The 20,258-nt window shown below is 38.5% G+C and overlaps 1 protein-coding gene across 4 annotated transcripts in view; it reads left to right on the top strand.

Annotated features, from left to right (window-relative positions):
* Positions 1-7,623: 7,623 nt before the first annotated feature.
* Positions 7,624-20,258, top strand: part of SCN1A (sodium voltage-gated channel alpha subunit 1) — a 164,500-nt gene continuing 151,865 nt past the window's right edge. For 3 of the 4 annotated variants that reach the window (XM_025404182.1, XM_025404187.1, XM_025404181.1), the window contains exon 1: positions 7,679-7,848. The gene's annotated coding sequence lies outside the window, so the exon portion shown is untranslated. Of the gene's footprint in view, positions 7,849-20,258 lie in introns of all 4 variants that reach the window. The other variant, XM_025404176.1, reaches the window with a different exon arrangement.

The raw sequence follows: 20,258 nt of genomic DNA, 5'->3' as shown, positions 1-20,258 counted from the left end.
GGAGCTGTGGGGTAAAGTCATGAAATATGTTCAACACCTATTACAGGATTGCTATAGCAATAAAATAATAATGTCAGAGTTTTGAGAATCTAAAGCATCATACATAATATAGGACAAAAATATTGAATTTAAAGGTATGTCATAAAGTCTAGTTGCCATTTCTAGATTTTTAGGGTATTTTATAAAATAGACTACCAACGTCTAGCTTCTCAAAAGAGAGGGAATTTTAAATTCTTATACATGGATTTAATAAAATAGGCAGATAATAGTCAAACTGGAGCTGCTACTATAACCAGATATAATTTTAAAAAATCAAGAAATTGCCTTCAATTGGATTTTTGAAGTATCGATGTTGCTTATTTTAAGAAAGAATTTTTTTCTGGAGTGAACTGAGTGTAAAGATAATTTTTAGATGATATTTTCAATGATAACCTGGTGATCTCTTACAAAGTAAAGCATCTTTTTATAGTACATATCATTATCCCTAGTATTTTCTATTCAATGAATTTATGCTTTCATGTATTTGACTTTCTTAAAATAGATAGGATTCATCTTCATTCCTATCAATAATCACAATTTTTAATGGCAGAGAACTATAGTTGAATGCATACTGTATTCTTGTAAGGCTCTGTTTTAGGTACCGAAAATTCAAAGATGAATAATCCACAATCTTTGCTTTCAAATAATTAGCTAATTACTTGAGATTGGTGATATATAAGCAAATATGTTTAACAAAGGATAAGCACATTAGAATTTTATTATTGTGCACAACAACATCCCAGTGAGCAAGAATCCTTTCCACTAAGATGGGGGTAGAGAAATCAGGAAAGGCAGTCTGAAAGAACTGGTTCTTAAACTTAATCAATAATAGGTATAATTGATACTTATTGGTGTATCAGTGTCCTTTGACTTTTGGGAAAGGACTGAGGATGGAATGGTGAAGCCAGGTCTTGGTGGAATGAGGGAAGATGAATGCCCTTGACAGAATGCAGCCTGGACATATTCATAGAGGCATGAAATAGCATAAAGATCTCTCATACCTGTAAGCAATTCAATGATGTAGGAACATTGGCCAAAATAAGTGGGTGTAAAAGTCAACTCTTGATCTGGTCTGAGAATTATCCACAGATCTAGAAGGGAGTTCCTGAGAAGGCTAACTATGCGGAGTTTGACTAAAATTAAGATGTGGGAATCCCAGAAAAGAAACGACAGTGCATTTTTGCCAGCCATTTAGGCCTTTTAGGGCAGAATTAAAGATAATCTAATGCACTGGATAATTAACCAGGGCCTGTGTGTTCTGAGATCTCACTTGGGAAACCAACTTGGAAAAGAGAAAATGCTAGAAAGGACAAAAATTGAACACTTAGCCCTTCCTTCTTTCCAGTTGCCCGCCTCCCTGCATCCTCCCATCCACACTCATGTCCTGACCTAGATGATTCTCTTTTAATTTCGAAACAGAGAAGTTCTAGTGGTGGGTAGGTGTGTGCATAATGAAGTGAGGCAGCTGGTAAGGAGAACAGAAAATTTTGGGGGTGCTTCTTCCTGGACTAAGTAGAACACCTATTTTGTATATATCCCTGCAGGTTCAGAAGAGAATCCAAAATTGAAAAATGCAGAAAGGCAAAATTATGAATCTACAAAAACCCTGATTCATTAAACACTAGGTTACATAACTCTTTTAAATGAAAGCAGTTTCTGGATTGCCTAGGGGTTCATCCTCAACACCAATTAACATTCTCTCTCTTGCTTTCTCTCTCTCTCTCTTTCTCTCTCTCTCTCTCCTTCCCTTTCTCCTTCTTGCTAGAAGTCTGATTCAAAGCAACAGATGTAGTGTAAAACAGCAACTGACACTCAAAACCCCAACATTGACCAGAGCTAGGGGACCTCATCCATGTTGACCACCCACCTTAGTCACCACATTAGCTGGCATGTCTGGTAAAACATCCACTTTGATCTTTTTATTATCAATATATTTAGATAGACAAACTGGACTTTGGATTGTGGAATCACTAAGCTACTTTTCCTCGGCTCTCTTATGAAATAGATCACTTGGAATAAGCAGATTCCTCAGACTGTTATTACTAAGGACAGCATCCTCCTGAGCCTCATCCTTCTTAGTTCCAACATAGGGCACTAATCATAAACATACCTACTCCAGTGATGTAATGTACTTTTCAGACCACTTTGTGTGTTTCTATTGAACTGTAATCTATTTCTCCATTATTCTAGAATATCCTTCACCGTTTATTTGGGGTTTATCTCAAAATATTCTGAAATTGTCTTTTTCTAGAGCTTATTCTTTGTCCTCTCCATTCCCAATTTTCTTATAATATCAAGTCTCTTCCATTCAGTTCTCTCTCTCTCTCTCTCTCTCTCTCTGTGTGTGTGTGTGTGTATGTGTGTGTTTATGTATCTCTCTCTGTCTCACACCCACACCCACACACACAATAGTAAGTCCCCTGGAGAGAGTAAAACAAATTTATAATCACTACAGGCTGATTAATTGGGCTGTTAATATTGAGGCCAAAATTGTTATTTGCCTGCCACATATCTTTCCCTCCTTCTTCCTTATCAAGAGAACAAATTTGGTTTGAAACATCTATGAATCCAGTTTAAAAGCTATGTTTCTCCAGCCTCCTCCCTTGTTGCTAGGAATAGTCATATAACAATTCCAGACAATTAGATATATAGGAATATGTTTTCTAAGGATTTATGAGAACTTTTTAAAATTTATTTTTTGTTGAGAGAGAGGGTCTTGCTCTGTTGTCACGTAGGCTGGAGAGCAGTGGCATGATCATGGCTCACTGCATCCTTGAACTCCTGGGCACAAACAATTCTCCCACCTTAGCCTCCCAAGTAACTGGAACCACAGGCATGAACCACTATGCCTGACTTTTTGTTGTTGTTGTTGTTAGAGATAGGAACTCTTTATGTTACCCAGGCTGGTCTCAAATTTCTGGGCTCAAACCATCCTCCCACCTTGGCCTCCCAAAGTGCTGGGATTGTAGGTGTGAGCTACAATGACCAGCTTTCTTTCTTAATATAGACTCTACCCCTTTCTCCTTGTCCCTTCATATATCCTCCCTGAAATACAGAAATGTTAGCTGGATATTAGCTGTATGCTACCATCAGAATGGGTTCAGAAATAATTCTTTTAAAGTTCATATTGATCATTCATGCTTCTCCTAGTATGGAGAACTGCTGCAATTTAGGATGCTTTGTTTAAAATGTAAAAGAGACTTGAATCCTAGATACTATGATGTAACAACTGGAAAATCTATACTGAAGTTTCTCTTGGCTCTGTGAGTAGAAGAAAAAGTATGTGATCTAATCTTAAGGCGCAAAATAGAATCAATCATAGCACCAACATAATGAAATTTACTCCCCCCTACAAATTAAATCCTCTCAGTTCTCTAATTTAATTTTTAAACGACAATTGGCAAAAACATAATATATGCTTTTAAATTGCTTCAACTGCAAAGATGAAAGGCAGGCAAAGACAGCTTGGTGACCACCAAAATTGATGTTTCCTTCTAGGAAGTGGCTGCGCAGTTAGGGGAATGTCTCAGCCTTCCATTGCATCTAGCGGGGCTATGTGACTATTTCTCACCATTGAAATATGAGCCAGTCATGTGTGTCACTTCTGGGCTGAAGAGGTAGGTGTAATCCTTCATGATGTCTTTTTCCATCATCAGCTGACTCTGAGTACCTAGAAGCAAGAGGTGCCACAAGACTGAAGAATCGCCCGAATCCATAAATGATCACATGGAAGGCCACCTGCCAACTGGGAACAACCACGTAGAATTTTTCTTGAGCAAGAAATACAATTTCATTGTACCAAGCCACCAAGATTTGGGAGTGTGTTTGTTGCTGAAACAAGGGTTATTCCAATTAATATAAAGGGCAAAAATAAAAATCTCACATTTTAGTGGATTCAACATGCAATGACTGAAAAAGCATGAATGTCATTCAGTGAGCTCACAAATAATTAAATAAGATTTTCCATAATTAGGTAAAAATAATAGAAACCAAATTAATTTATAAGAAAATGAAGAAAGTTAATCTTTTGTTCTACCTTGAGTTTGTGACTTACAAAATCTATACCTGCCAGTTACTAAGTATTTTTTAATGTTGCAGTCACCAGTTAGTCTGGATGTAGTCTGATTTTCGACAAAGAATTGTCCGTATTTATTTCGTTAAGAGGGTGAAATGAATACTATGTTCTGTGAAGCTTTTTAGTGGAGTAGAGCCTAATTTAATATGCAACTGGTTTTGAATAGGATATTCCAAGGCAACGGCGATCTGGATTCAGAAGTCAACTATATTCCATAGAAAAATTGGGTTTAATAGACACTAAGAAGACCATCATTTGTTCCTCTAAAATTAGAGACCTGCTATTCCAGCCTGCCCATAAACATTCTCCAAGTCTAAAGTAAAGTTTTTGGATAGAGGGACTATCATGTTCTAGGACCTTTAAAATTATTTCTTGTGCCAATGTGAAGAACAGGTTCTGGTCTATAGAGGCATTGTTGAGACTGAATTGGGACCACTTACAAAAACCTTCCATGGACCAGCCGGGGGGAATCACATGCTATTCAGTGTAGCTGATTCCAGCAAGATAACAAGTGGAACAGAAAGGAAAACAAAACAAAACAAAAACAAACAAACCAAAAAACCTCATTAAAGACTTCTTTTCTAAATTAGTGAGATAAATTTTGCTTAATAATTGAAGAGATTCCAAAGGTTGGAGTTTTAATTCGGTGCCTATCTATTCTCCCAGTCAGAATCTTTTCAGAAAAAACTTCAGACAACCTTATTTTGTAGCGTAAATATGAGATGAAATAGGGCATGGGATTCTTTTCATTTTTCATTATGAAAAGTCTGTCTACAGTTTTCTCTTCGCATCTATCTCACTACAGTATAGTTATAAACCCATCTGTTTCCCAAGTAACATTCTATTCTAAAAGTAGGATATTTTTTTCCATAGAAAGCTCAGATATAAAATGAGGAGACTTTTTGCTCTTTAGGAATACAAATCAGCTTAGACTAACCAAGCACACTGAAGTTTTAAAGATTTTACCAGTAACCAAAACCAGTAACCAAAATTTTTAAAGATTTTACCAGTAATCCATGTTAATGGAAAACGGATATGGGGGAAATACATTCTTTATCTTAAAAACAGAACCCCAACTGTATTTAGGGGTGGCCATGGGCTCAGCTAAAAACACAGTGATTCTAGATTCCCTTGCAGGAGGGAGTGGGCATTTTCCACAGTTGTGACCCATAGGCTATAAGTTAAAATCTCTAGGGGTTTGGGAAAGCTCTTGGAGAAAGCTGATTTAGCTGGTATATGTCTTACACCTCTTGTTCTTCCTATCCTTCTCCCTGGAATGTAGTTAGGTTGCTGGAAGTGAGGCAGCCATCTCAAGACCATGAGGCAACAAATAGAAGGATGAAAGTCACAAGCTGAGGATGTTTGAGAGGAAGAAAAATGAGCTTAGGTCTCTGAGGACTGTGAAATCCTACCTTCAGACTAATGTCACTTAAGAAAAACAAACTTCTATTTTGGCTAAGCTAGTATGTGTTTGATTGTCTCTTATAAGCAGCCAAAGCTATACCAAGTTGATCCAATTAGAAGAATGTGCCAAAAAATTCTTTTAACCATTTCCAAACATGCATTTCAGAAGCATTCATTTACTTTGGCAATTATTAAACTGATATATATTAGTAAAACATTTTTATACACTTCTTAAAATGACTCCTCCAAATAACTCTACTAGGCCATACGGTATGCACTTCCCATACAGGGACACATTATGAATACTTTTCATCCCTCCATTTATTCATTCAGCAAACACTTATTGGAGGCCCAGGAAGCATTGTGCTAGGGGCAGGGATGCAAGAATGAAAAACACACACCTGATTACAAAAGGCTTAGTTTATTTGAAAAGAATAAGACAGAATATTTTTTAAAAACATTCTATTTTCCAGTTCTTTGTTTCCTGTGGGTTGTTTGTTTCACATACATTAGCTCTCTAAGGGATAGAGAAGCCTAGCACCATAATCAACATTAATAAAATAAAAGGATATGAGCCAACAGCATGGTGTACATAGCTTAATGTTCAGAACCAAATTTTATCATTGAATATTTAATTAAATGTTGCACCAATGTGTTCATTACTATTGTGAGAAATAACTGAAGAAAGTTTCTCGTTCCAATCAGCACAGAACTTGTTTTCCCAAAATCAGACTACTGCTAAAAGCAGATATTTAGTACTACTCCACTTTTTTTTCTGTCATTTGTATGATATTAAAAAATCTCTGTACATCAAGCCTTTACTCCAGTATCAAAAGACAATTATTCATTGCAGTATGGGTGACAAAATAACAAGTCAGTGTCAGGAAAACCATTTTTCACTCACCTCTTCCTCTGTGTCAGGCATATCATCTAACTTCTTTCTACCTCAGTTTCCTTATGCGTTAAGTAATGGGTTTGAATTAGATCACTGTGTTCCCTCATAGACCTAAATTCTCTTATTTCCTCACTCTACTTAGTGTGATGCATTAGCAGATAGGTTTCCCAGCTAAGAGCAGAACATTAAGATTATTTTTAAATGATGCATAGTTCCTTCTCTATTTCTGTTACCTCAGGAATTACACATATTAGCCCACAACTCATATCAAATCACAATTTTATATATAATTAAATAATATAATGTAATCTTATATTAATAATACCATATCACCATACTCAGAATCAGAATAGAAGACTGGTTTTATTATTTCCAGCTTTTCAAAGCATACCTTGCATTGCATACATTTGGGATAATTGAAAGAAAATTAGGTGGAGAGTACATTGTTTTACATTTGCTGTTTAAAGTATCCCCCAGATATCTAGGAGTAAGTCTAATGCAGATTATCTCAAAAGCACAGTGATCCTCTTGCTCCATCATAAGAAATTATTTTCAGAGTCTAAAAGAAGATTGATTACATGCAAAATCTGAAAGCTAAAATTAAGATCTTATTTTTCAGTGTAGACAATAGAAGTAATTAATTAAGACATCTGACATTTATCTGCAACCCACCATAGGCAGATATCTGCTTGTCTTATTACTTGCATAAGAATTTCAGAAGTTGAAATACATTAAACACAACCAGTTTAACCCATCGCATTCTGAATTTATATCCTATTACCTTGCTCACAAACAAGATATTTAAGGAACATAAACACCGTTTACAAATCCTTTAGTTATCATCTTGCAAAACAACTCATACCCCCAATACTTACCTCATTACATATACACATATTTCCCTCTACTCACCACAATGAGTTAAAGGTAGACAAAAGCCCTCGGTGATGGTCTTTGAGTTATTACTTTGCTTTACCAGTTCCTTCATTGTGGGTGTCATGGTACAGGACTTTACTGATAGCAATTCACTCTTGTTAGGTTTACTGCAAACACTGAAAGAGGTGTCTTGCACTTGCTGGAAGACTTAGCTTTTATGCTTCTGGTCATTCTTCCCACAAAAAGAATGAGACCAGTTTCTGAGCTATTCTTAACTCTCCTTCCAAAATATTTCAAAAGAGGAAGACAAGAAAGACTTCATGATTTCCATGCAAACTCCCAGCCTGCCTGGCTGCCTGCTGCTGCCAATACTTCTTGCTCTTGCTGGTGATGACATTCAGAGAGCTCCCCAGCACTGGTGCTTTGTTATGTAAGGCTGTCTAGGTCAAGTGTAGGAGACACACTGCTGGCCTGTGGAAACTCATGGAACTGTTCCTCCAGATTAACACTTCAAGGGTTATGGAAGCTGGAGGAAGCTGAGCTTTTACTACATCTTTTGGGGGTAAATATTTTTGCATGTTTCAGCGGTTTATGTACTACAGTCTTGGCAGATGCCTGTCAGCCATGCTGAGAGTTGCAGGGAGAAATTACTGAGATTACAGTTTTGTCAGCATGCTTGAATAAGCATAGTAAGTCTTCCAGTAATCCTGGCTCTGAGACACTTAAGGAGTAAATTAATCATAAATTCAAATTTGCTTATCGGACATCCTCTGTAACCATCAAGGAATGAATGTTGATTTGATGTTTAAACTCTGAATACAATTTATTTGATTGGAGATGTTGTAGGAGAGCATTATTAGATGTGGCTATTAGCTCAAAGAGATTTACTGCAGTTCTTGTTATGTTGCCCTTGTCTCTGAATGCAAATTTGCTTCCCTTGTGAGTTATATGTATGCCTGTATTTGTCTTCTGTTGTGATTGTTTGTGATCGTATAAGAAAAAAACTGACAGTTAGGTGACTTCAACAAATAATGAATCCTGCCTACTTAGTTCCAAGGTGAATACTGCAGCAAAAGCGCCATTCAACACTAGCACTGAAGGAGGGTGGATTAACTGCATTGGCTCAAACTGTACTGTGTTTAGGAGACTTGAAGGGATGATTCCAGGTTTGATATGAACAGTTGTTCACTCTCTGGGTAAAAGTAGAAACAATATAGCACTGATTCTGTTTTAGACTCTCACACTCTGTCCTGCCTCAGCAATTAGTTAAAATAGCAGGCTCTTTATTGAATGCTGCAGAAAAGCCTGGAGAGGTAGCAGGGTAAGATTGCTGCAGCAGAGTGATATATTGGCCAGGAATTTTAATAAGATTTAACCAGATACGATAATACAACAGATGGCATCTAATCTAAAAGATAGATGGATATTTAAAAAGTTGAAGAAATAAGATTTAACCAGATACGATAATACAACAGATGGCATCTAATCTAAAAGATAGATGGATATTTAATAAGTTGAAGACAAATGCAGCACATTTGAGAGGGTTTATCTTCCTATGCGTCCTTGGCAAGCGAAATTCAGTACCTTGGACAGGATGACATGAGTTAGTCTGCATAAACTGTCTACATGATCTCAAAGAGCAAAATGGAAAGTTAACTATGAATCATTTGTTTTGGTGTCTCTCAGTGATGACTGGCATGAAGCAGGTTACTTAGCACATACTTTCTAGGTAAACAGATAGTTTTAAAGTATCTAAAATTTCTTGCATTTTAAAAATTAAATTAAAGGAATGAAAATGAGTGATAGAAAAATAAATTTCCTTGGAGGTAATTTTCATTCTATAATTAACCATATTAACAGCAGCACATTGATTATTTATGATGAAAATATACCACTTAGAATTGTATGCTGTATTTAGTTGATTAAACATGTACATGCTTTCCCAAATAATTTAAAGAGACAATTATGGTCCCTCAGGGCCTGATTTTATATTACTGATGTCAATAGGCATTTTCCCTAGACATAGCTTGAGATAAGGGCCCCATTAGACCAGGTTTTACTCAGTTTGACATTTAGACTATTCCTCATAAGTTAAAAATGATGGATACATACTTAATTGTAGTTATAATCTTTGAGTTTATGTATCTTTCAGATAACAATGTCAGTATCAAATTGTCTATAATTGATTTACATTTAATATTGTTTCTATTGGCTATTGCTAAAAGGGATTCTTCTTTGTGATAATCAACTTAAAATATATATTTTTTTCATTTTAAAATGGGGAATTTGAATTAAATGAAGTTTAAATTAGTTTTTATCCTACCCTATATATCTTTGTATTCTTCTAAGTGGGAATTAGCATTATTAATTAATCTGTGCTAAAGTGAGATTACATTTTTTGGTGAGATTATATTGTTTGAATACTTACAATATTAAACCAAAATTTACTAAGTACCTACTAAATTCTAGGACAGTGGTTTTCAAAGTGGGGTCTCCTAACCAGCAACATCAGTACTACCTGGGAACTTGATAGGAATGCAGATTTTGGGGCCTCGCGACAGACTTACTGAGTCAGAAGCTCTGGGGATGTGTCCTGGCAATCTGTGTTTGTATCAGCCTTTCCTCCAGGTGACTGTGAGGCATGCTAAAGTCTGAGAACCACTGTGCTGGAAAGTAAATTGCTTAAATATTATAAAAATGGTTTTTACTGTATATAGTTAAATACATAGTCATTAAATTTTCTATGTTCATCTTTGTCTAGATAGCCTACTGTAAGCAGTACTATGTTTTAAATATTTATGCAATTATTTAGTATATCTTAAGTCTAAATATGTCCATAAGAAGGTCTATTTTCCAACAGTTCCATTTTAGAACTTCAGCTCTTAGAAGTTAAATAGTCTAATGGGAAAAATACTAGAGGCCTTATCTGTTTGCTCACTGTGTGATTTGGCACACATTGCTGACCCTCTTTTATGTTCAGCTTCTCATTTATTAAGATGAGAGGTTGGCTTACATCAGGGTTTCTCAACTCAGTACTATTGACATTTGGGTCAGATATTCTTCGCTGTGGGGTCTGTCCTGGGCATTGTGGAATTTTGAGCAGGATCCTTGCCTCTACACACAAAGTGCCCATAGAAACCCTCAGTTGTGATGATCAAAGATATTTCCAGACATTGATACCTTTCTCTCAAAGGCAAAACTGACCTCCTCCTCATTTGAGAACCACTGACCTAGATTAGCTCACCTATGAAAAGTTGTATCATAAAAAATAATACAACAAACATACCATTTATCCTTTTGGAAGTAGGTAGATTAAAACTTATAAATAAATGAAGATATGTTTTATTTGTATAACTGAGGTATAAGGTGGGACCTGTTTGCCCCCTTGAAGATCTAGGTGATGATCTATTGGTAGATATCTATTGGTAGATATCTTGCTCAGATATCTACCAATACCACAGTCAGTGGAAGTCCAAAACCTTCTGCAAATTATCAGGGACTTAAAGTCTTACATCATCCTCTGTGTCCTGGCATCCTGGTTTCATGTATACTCTCAAGTGACCCAGTGTCTGTCTGTCACTAGTTTTTAACAGAGACTTACCTACACCAATCACCTTTTCAATTTAATAAATGCTAGTAAAGATGTGGTCTTCTACTGCCTTTTCTCCCTTCCCCATCCCATCTCCGCTCCTCATCCCCACTCTGAGAGATCTGAACACTCCAAATTTTTCTCTTCTTAGTATGGAAAGCAGTCCATCTCTCTATAGCTCTTATATCCAGATGTAGATGTCCAAACTCATCAAAGAGTTTAGAAGATAAAGGGCCTTCAATTTAGAACCATTCACCATACATAGAAGGCAGTTGGGGTCATATCGTATAATCAAAAAGTTATAAAACCATAGGCTGTTGGAGAAATATTGAATTTAAGTTCATTTTCATGTCTTTAGCCTTAAAATTACAAATGTTACAAGCTAGAGTCTCAGAATTTTAAATTATACCTTTCCATGAATTTTTACCTAAACCACTTGGCAATTTAGTATGACATTTTCTGGACCTGATATGTGCGATAGAAGTAGACAAGCCTCACACACATGCATGCACGCCTACACACACACACACACACACACACACACACACGATTTTTTTCCCAACAGTTAAAGATTCTTTTCAACATACTATTCTACAATTCAAATTAGGTGTTATTCTGAGATATATGTGGATTAAGGAACCTAATATAAGATATAGGTAGCTATATGTCTGCTAAAATAATACCTCATACTTGAATTACTATATCTGTATTTTCAAGTAATTTAAAAAACATGATCCTGGCCGGGCGTGATGGCTCATGCCTGTAATCCTAGCACTTTGGGAGGCTGAGGTGGGCAGATCACGAGGTCAGGAGATCAAGACCATCCTGGCTAACATGGTAAAATCCCGTCTCTACTAAAAATACAAAAAAAATTAGCCTGGCATGGTGGCGGGCACCTGTGGTCCCAGCTACTTGGGAGGCTGAGGCAGGAGAATGGCGTGAACTCGGGAGGCGGAGCTTGCAGTGAGCCGAGATCGCGCCACTGCACTCCAGCCTGAGCGACAGAGCGAGACTCCATCTCAAAAAAAAGAAATTACTTAGGCCGGCACGGTGGCTCACGACTGTAATCCCAGCACTTTGGGAGGCCGAGGCTGGCGGATCATGAGGTCAGGAGTTTGAGACCAGCCTGACCAACATGGTGAAACCCCATCTCTACTAAAAAATACAAAAATTAGCTAGGCATGGTGGTGCACGCTCCTAGTCCCAGCTATTCAGGAGGCTGAGACAGGAGAATTGTGTGAACCCGGGAGGCGGGGGTTGCAGTGAGCCGAGATCGGGCCATTGCACTCAAGCCTGGGCAACAGAGCGAGACTCTGTTCTCAAAAAAACAAAAACCATGATCCTTTCTGAGACTCGTAGCAACTCTAAAAGATAGGCCCCATTATCTCTGTCATTTTGCAGTAAGAAAATAAAGGCTCAAGCTCTCCAAATGCCAAATTCACTTCTTGTTCCACTATCCTACAAAGCAAAACTCAATAGTTCATGTAGTTTGAACACATTGATAAGTATAATTTCTAAGTGATTTTTTATAAAGACCTGTCTCAAGAGTCTTCATGCTCTAAGACCTTCAGAGATATTAGCAATGCTTTGCTTTATTCCTAGGATTAATGCATTTACCTGGCTTATACATTTATTTGTATGATATGCTTAATTAATTTTCCTGTATATGTATTACAGAATGATTTTAACACACTGTCATACTAGTCATAGTCACATGCGTTCTATCACTTAGTGCCCTCAAAAAACTCCATGGGAATAGGATTGTTTCCCTCTTAAGAGGGAATAATTCAAACACAAGATTGAATTAAATTTACCTATACTTGAGCTTTACCAGAGGTACTACATTGATGACCTAGCCAACTTCTCTGTTTTCATCAACAAAAATGCAGAAGATAACAACGCACTATCTCTTTTCACTGGTACCCTCTAGTGCTTGACATATAGAGAATGTCAGTAACTTTTATTGAAGAAATACTGAAATATTGGTATTGCTGTGTAGTTCCTTCACATTTTGGACTTTACCTAACCTTATCCACCCTAGTTAATTAAGTAGTGACTTGCAAATGAGGCCTAGAAGAACCAAAGAACAAATTTTAAAAAGAACTCTCTGCAACTCGCAACTGCTAATGCTACTTTCTTTGTTTCACTTTATTTCACTTGAGAAAATCTCTTTGGGTTTGATACAGAGATGCTTTCAGACTTTGAACCTGAAAAATTGTTCCCAACATCAAATACCAATTCTTCCTTTAAAATACAATGTCACAAACTTGGATCACAAAGTCACTTCCCTCTTTAATCTTAAAGCGAATACCCAAGGTGAAGGTGAATGATCTTTTATTCCAATTTAGAATATTATTTCAGAAAATAATTATTCAAAGTTTTTTGAGAAACCTCCATATGAAGCCAAACAAATTTTTACAAAAGTAAAATAAATTCTTTGTCAACTGAGAGCCTGAATTAGATGATTCCTCAGACTTTTTTCTAATTATAATATTCTATGTAAAGGAGTTTAGCTTGGCAATATCATCATCCAAACATCAACCAAATCCAAGATGATTAGATTTAATAGAGTCATTTTGGAGATGCATTGATTATTGAGGATAAGTAAAGGTCTCAATGTTTTTGTTTTCCTCATTTACCCCAAAATACATCATCAGTCACACATGTCTCAGGATCTGGAATTTGTTTAATAAAAATGCTGAGTTCTGAAAAAATTAGTCTTTCTTGTTTTGTTTCAAATGAAATTATAGCTCTCTGATAAAGTGGCATTCTCTTTTTATTTCTGTTTTATATTCAACGAGTGTATTAGTCTGTTTTCATGCTGGTAATAAAGACATACCCAAGATTGGGTAATTTATAAAGGAAAGAGGTTTCATGGACTAACAGTTCCACATGATTGGGGAGGCCTCATAATCATGGCAGAAGGCAAAGGAAAAGCAAAGACACGCCTTACATGGCTGCAAGCAAGAGAGCTTGTGCAGGAGAACTCCCATTTATAAAACCAACAGATCTTATGAGACTTATTTACTATCACTAGAACAGTGTGGGGAAAACTGCCCCCATGATTCAAGTATCTCCACCTGGCCTCACCCTTGGCACATGGTGATTATTATAATTCAAGGTGAGATTTGGGTGGGGACACAGCCAAACCATATCAGCAAGTGAGACAGTGAAATTGGATTCTAATAGTTGTCAATGTTCTGTTGGAATTATTTTATTCAGAGCTGTAAGGCAAGTACAACAGGTACCAACCTTCCATATGAAATTTCCTAAAGAATATTATTGTTATCTCATACTGGGAGAAGAGAAAGTAGCAGTGATAGAGGGTTTTGATTTCAAATGTACAGCTTCTAGTAAAAGCATTACAATTAACTTTATATTAGTAAGCACAACCAGGAACATAAAAATAAAAAAGTTTTGGGTTTGGCCTCCAGATTTACCAAATGTTGCTTCCTAACAAGTAGCCAACCTTCCCACACCCGCACTTACTTTGTCTAAATTGAGTCTTAGGAGAAAATAAGCCAATTATAAAGACACAATTATTATCAGTCAATGCCCTGACAAGAAATAGATGGCTCCTCCAAACTTGTGGGAATAAAAAACAAACTGTTTAGTTTTATCTTCTCAATACCATAGTCTCATGGATTCCTTCAGAATGCGGTTCCAGTTTTCCCCCTTTAGCAGGTATGCCAGGCCCTTCTGATCTGGCTGTCTGCCTACCTCTCCAGACTCTAGCCACTTCCACAGACCCAACTTTACATATGTCCTACATGATATCTCCTCTTCTTAGAATGCACTTCCTCTTTCTCCTCCACCCTCTTTGTGTGTCTACTCATAAATGCCTCAGAGAAATTCCTGGATAAATTTAAGACAGCCTAGATTCTACCTCCCAGTCAACAAAGAAAAAAGTTTGATAATTTCTAGTGATGGAAACAGGTGCCTTATGCTGTTCTGGAATATAAAATGGTGCCACACCTTTGGAGAGAAATCTATTGATATCTACTAGGTTAAAAGGCGCATACCCTTCCACCTGACAGAACCATTTCCTGAGACTAGATCTTAAAGGAAAACTTGCAAAAGTGGGAAATGCAATTGTAAAGAAATGTATACATCAGCATTGTTTGAAATAGCAAAAAAAAAAAAAAAAAAAAAAAAAAAAAAAAAAAAAAAAAAAAAAAAGAAAGAAAGAAAATAACATAAGTGTTTATCATCTGAGAACTGATTAAATAAACTTTGGTATATCCTACAGAACAAAATATTTTAAGCAATAATAAGTGAACTAATTAGAGATAAATTATGTAATTAAACTAGGTTTACAGTCATATATATTGTGTAATGTTTTTCTTTCTTTTTTAAAAAATATTTGTAGAGATGGGTTCTCAGTATGTTGCCCAGGCTGATCTTGAACTACTGGCCCCAAGCAATCCTCCCACCTCAGCCTCCCAAATGGTTGGGATTACAAGCGTGAACCACCATGCCTGGTGTCTGGTACAAAGTTATTTCAAAAAAAGAAAAATGTAAAATATGTATATTTTGGATGCTTGGATATACACAAGAATTTTAGAGAAGATTAAAAACAAAAAATAACAGCGATTGCCACTGCAGACTGTGCCTGAGGGAAGAGAAACTGGAAAGTTTATTTTTATTTAAAGAGCCACTCAAGTCAATTGACATTAGAAATGTGACTTAGAAGAGTAGAATGGGTGTTTGCTTGGTGTATCTAAATAGTATGTAGAAGCAGGGCTGCAAAGGGGAATGGGAACACCCAGGGACTGGTGAGCAGGGCAGAGTGGCTGATTTACATGTTCAAGATGCAGAAGGAAGTGAGTAGGCTTTAAGAGCTAAGGCCAGGCCGGGCGCGGTGGCTCAAGCCTGTAATCCCAGCACTTTGGGAGGCCGAGACGGGTGGATCACGAGGTCAGGAGATCGAGACCATCCTGGCTAACACGGTGAAACCCCGTCTCTACTAAAAAAATACAAAAAACTAGCCGGGCGAGGTGGCGGGCGCCTGTAGTCCCAGCTACTCGGGAGGCTGAGGCAGGAGAATGGCGTGAACCCGGGAGGCGGAGCTTGCAGTGAGCTGAGATCTGGCCACTGCACTCCAGCCTGGGCGACAGAGCGAGACTCTGTCTCAAAAAAAAAAAAAAAAGAGCTAAGGCCAGATGTGACAGTCAGGGCTTCTCAAATACCAATACGCATGGAATCACCTGGGGAAATCTTGTTAAAATGCACATTCTTATTTAGAAGGTCTGGGTGGAGCCAAAGAGACCACATTTTCAACAAGCTCCCAAAGGGTGGGGATGCTGCCAGTCTGTGGCCACACTTTGAGAAGCAAGGCTTTAAAATTCAGAAAGTATCACGGTTTTGTGTGGTCCGTGTCTTCACAAACATCAAGCAGAGCCAAAAAGCCCTTGTTTTTAGAAAATGAACTGAGAAAAAAACAAACAAACAAACAAAAAACACCTAGTTAAATATAATATTTGCAACATGAAGCTTCCACCAAAGGAATCTTACTGTCAAATGTTCACGATCAGCAGTTCTGCTTTGTTAGCTTTTTCATTTCTAACAAATTTAGACTTCTGGAGTCTGAAGCTTTGCCAGACTGAGGCATGCTTCTCCCCTCACTACTCCTGTGTTTAGCGTATTTGTTAACTTGGTGAGCGTACTTCCAAACGTAGTTATATTCTTTCACTTGCTATGGAAGATTGAAGAATCTGAGGCAAGTAAGAAGGAAGATCTCCATTTGCCTCCCTCCCACCCTGCCACATGCTGCCCCCTGACATGTTTGACAAGAATGCAGGCTATAGACTTATCATACACCTAAAACTATCTTGGGTCAGTTACATGTAGAAATGTCCTTCCCCCATTATGTCCTTACATGAGCTTAATGCGACGTAATACTGACCAGTAAAGAAAGACTATTGTCTTCTGTTTGTTTGCCTGTGAACTTGAATTGCAGAGCCTTTCCACTGTAATTTTAATAATGTGATATTGTGGAGAGTTTTAGTATGGCCTTATGGTAAGATTAGGTACTTTGGAGATAGACTGCTGGTTTCAGAATCACACTTAGTCACCTTGTTACTGTGTGATCTTGGCCAAGATGCTCAACTACTCTGAGCCTCAGTTGCCTCATTTATAAATTCATGAAGATAACACAGTAATAGTAACTATCTTATGAGACTGTTGTGAGGTTTGAAGGTCCCAAAATGTATTAAGTCCTCAATAAAATTAACAACAATTATTATTTTTCTAAAATTATTCTTAGAATTGATCTAAAAATAGTACTGCTTGAATATCAATATATTTATTCCTGAATATCTACCTGCTGATTTGGCTGTGCCCCACTCAAATCTCTTCTTGAATTGTAGCTCCCACAATTCCCATGTGTTGTGGGAGGGACCTGGTGAGAGATAACTGAATCATAGGAGCAGTTTTCCCCATACCATTCTTGTGGTGGTGTATAAGTCTTATGAGATGGTTTTATAAGGGGTTTCCCCTTTCACTTGGTTCTCATTCTCTCTTGCCTGCTGCCACGTAAGATGTGTGTTTCACCTCCTGCCATGATTACCCAGTCTCAGGCATATCTTTATTAGCAGCATGAAAATGAACTAATACACTGGGCAATTTACAAAAGAAAAGCAAGTTTCTTGGACTCATAGTTCCATATGGCTGGGGAGGTCTCACAATCATGCTGGAGGCAAGGAGGAGCAAGTCACATCTCATATGGATGGCAGCAGGCAAAAAGAGAGTTTTTGCAGGCAAACTCCCATTGTTAAAGCCATCAGATCTTGTGAGACTAATTCACTATCATGAGAACAGCACAGGAAAAGCGCACCCCCATTATTCAAATACCTCCCACTGGGTTCCTCCCATGACACATGGGAATGGTGGGACTTACAATTCAAGATGAGATATGGGTGGGGACACAGCAAAATCATATCATTCCATCCCTGGCCCCTCCCAAATCTCATGTTCTTACATTTCTTTTTTTTTTTTTTTTTTTTTTTTGAGACGGAGTCTCGCTCTGTCCCCCAGGCTGGAGTGCAGTGGCCCGATCTTGGCTCACTGCAAGCTCCACCTCCCGGGTTCACGCCATTCTCCTGCCTCAGCCTCCTGAGTAGCTGGGACTACAGGCGCCTGCCACAGCTCCCGGCTAATTTTTTGTATTTTTAGTAGAGAGGGGGTTTCACCATGGTCTCGATCTCCTGACCTTGTGATCTGCCCGCCTTGGCCTCCCAAAGTGCTGGGATTATAGGCGTGAGCGACCGCGCCCGGCCGTCCTTACATTTCAAAACCAATCTTGCCTTCCCAACAGTCCTCCAAAGTCTTAACTCATTTCAGCATTAACTGAAAAGTCCACAGTCCAAAGTCTCAAGGCAAGTCCCTTCTGCCTATGAGGCTATAAAATCAATAGCAAGTTAGTTACTTCCTAGATACAATGGGAGTACAGGCATTGGGCAAATACAACCATTCAAAATGGGAGAAATTGGTCAAAACAGAGGAGCTACAGGCCCTATGCAAGTCTGAAATCCATCAGGGCAGTCAAATCTTTAAGCTCCAAAATGATCTTTGACTCCATGTCTCATATCCAGGTCACGTTGATGCGAGAGATGGGTTCCCATGGTCTTGGGAAGCTCCACACCTGTTGCTTTGCAGGGTACAGACTCCCCCCTGGCTGCTTTCAAGGGCTGGCATTGAGTGTGGCTTTTCTAGGAACACAGTGCAAGTTGTCAGTGGATCTACCATTCTGGGTTCTGGAGGATGGTGGCCCTTTTCTCACAGCTCCACCAAGTGGTGCACTAGTAGGTACTCTGTGTGGGGGCTCTGACCCCACATTTCCCTTCCATACTGCCCTAGCAGAGGTTCTCCATGAGGGCCCCATGCTGGCAGCAAACTTTTTTCTGGGCATCTAGGCATTTCCATACATCTTCTGAAATCTAGTCAGAGGTTCTCAAACCCCAATTTTTGATTCTGTGCACTTGCCGTCTCAACACCACGTGGAAGCTGCCAAGGCTTGAGGCTTGCACCCTCTGAAACCATGACCTAAGCTCTATGTCGGCCCATTTCAGCCACAGCTGGAGTGGCTGAGGCATAGGGCACAAAGTCCCTAGGCTGCACACAGCATGGGAACCCTGGCCCTGGCCCATGAAACCACATTTTCATCCTAGGCCTCCAGGCGTGTGATGGGTGGGGTTGCTATGAAGACTTCTGAATGCCCTGGAGACATTTTCCTCATTCTCTTGGGGATTAATATTCAGATCTTCATTCCTTATGCAAATGCCTGCAGCTAGCTTGAATTTCTCCTCAGAAAATGGGGTTTTATTTTCTATTGCATTGTCAGGCTGCAAAGTTTCCAAACTTTTATGCTCTGTTTCCCTTTTAAGATTGAATGCTTTTAATAGCACCCAAGTCACCCCTTGAATGCTTTGCTGCTTAGAAATTTCTTTCACCAGATACCCTAAATCATCTCTCTCAAGTTCAAAGTTCCACAAATGTCTAGGGCAGGGACAAAATGCCACCAGTCTTTTTGCTAAAATATAACAAGAGTCACCTTTGCTCCAGTTCCCAACAAGTTACTTATTTTGATCTGAGACCATCTCAGCCTGGATTTCATTGTCCATATCATTATCAGCATTTTGGTCAAAGCCATTCAACAAGTGTCTAGGGAGTTCCAAACTTTCCCACATTTTCCTCTCTTCTTCTGAGCCCTGCAAACTGTTCCAACCTCTGCCTGTTACCCAGTTCCAAAGTGGCTTCCACATTTTCAGGAATCTTTGTAGCAGTGCCCCACTCCCAGTACACTGCCTGTCTTGGGCTGCATTCAGAGCCAATGGATAAAGGCCCCCAAGTTACTCAATCCATGGAAAGTGGACTTTGAAAGTCTTTCCCTCTACTTGTCCGTTATTCCACTTCTAACCCACATTTTATTACTCCCAACACTCTCTTCCCTGGTCTGCATTCCTTGGAGTCCAGTGCTCCCACTAGTAGCCCTTCTTCCAGGGTTCCAGCATTTGTTGGGCTCTGGGAATGTTTTAGCAGTGCCCCACTCCCAGTACCAATTCAAGCTGCTGAAAATGACATACGCGAGACATGACAATTTACAAAAGAAAGAGGTTTATTGAATTTACAGTTCCAAATGGCTGGGGAGGCCTCACAATCACGGTAGAAGGCAACGAGGAGCAAGTCACATCTCACGTGGATGGCAGCAGGCAAAAAGACAGCTATGTCAGCAAAATCCCATTTTTAAAGCCATCATATCTGGTGAGACTTACTCACTATCATGAGAACAGCACAGGAAAGACTCGCCACCATGATTCAATTACCTCCCACCAGGTTCCTCCTATGACACATGGGAATTGCGGGAGTTACAATTCAAGATGAGA

Source organism: Theropithecus gelada, chromosome 12 (genome assembly GCF_003255815.1).
Source record: "Theropithecus gelada isolate Dixy chromosome 12, Tgel_1.0, whole genome shotgun sequence".
NCBI classification, from domain to species: domain Eukaryota; kingdom Metazoa; phylum Chordata; class Mammalia; order Primates; family Cercopithecidae; genus Theropithecus; species Theropithecus gelada.
Note: the sequence above shows the minus strand (reverse complement) of the source record. Positions and strands in the feature narration are given on the sequence as shown.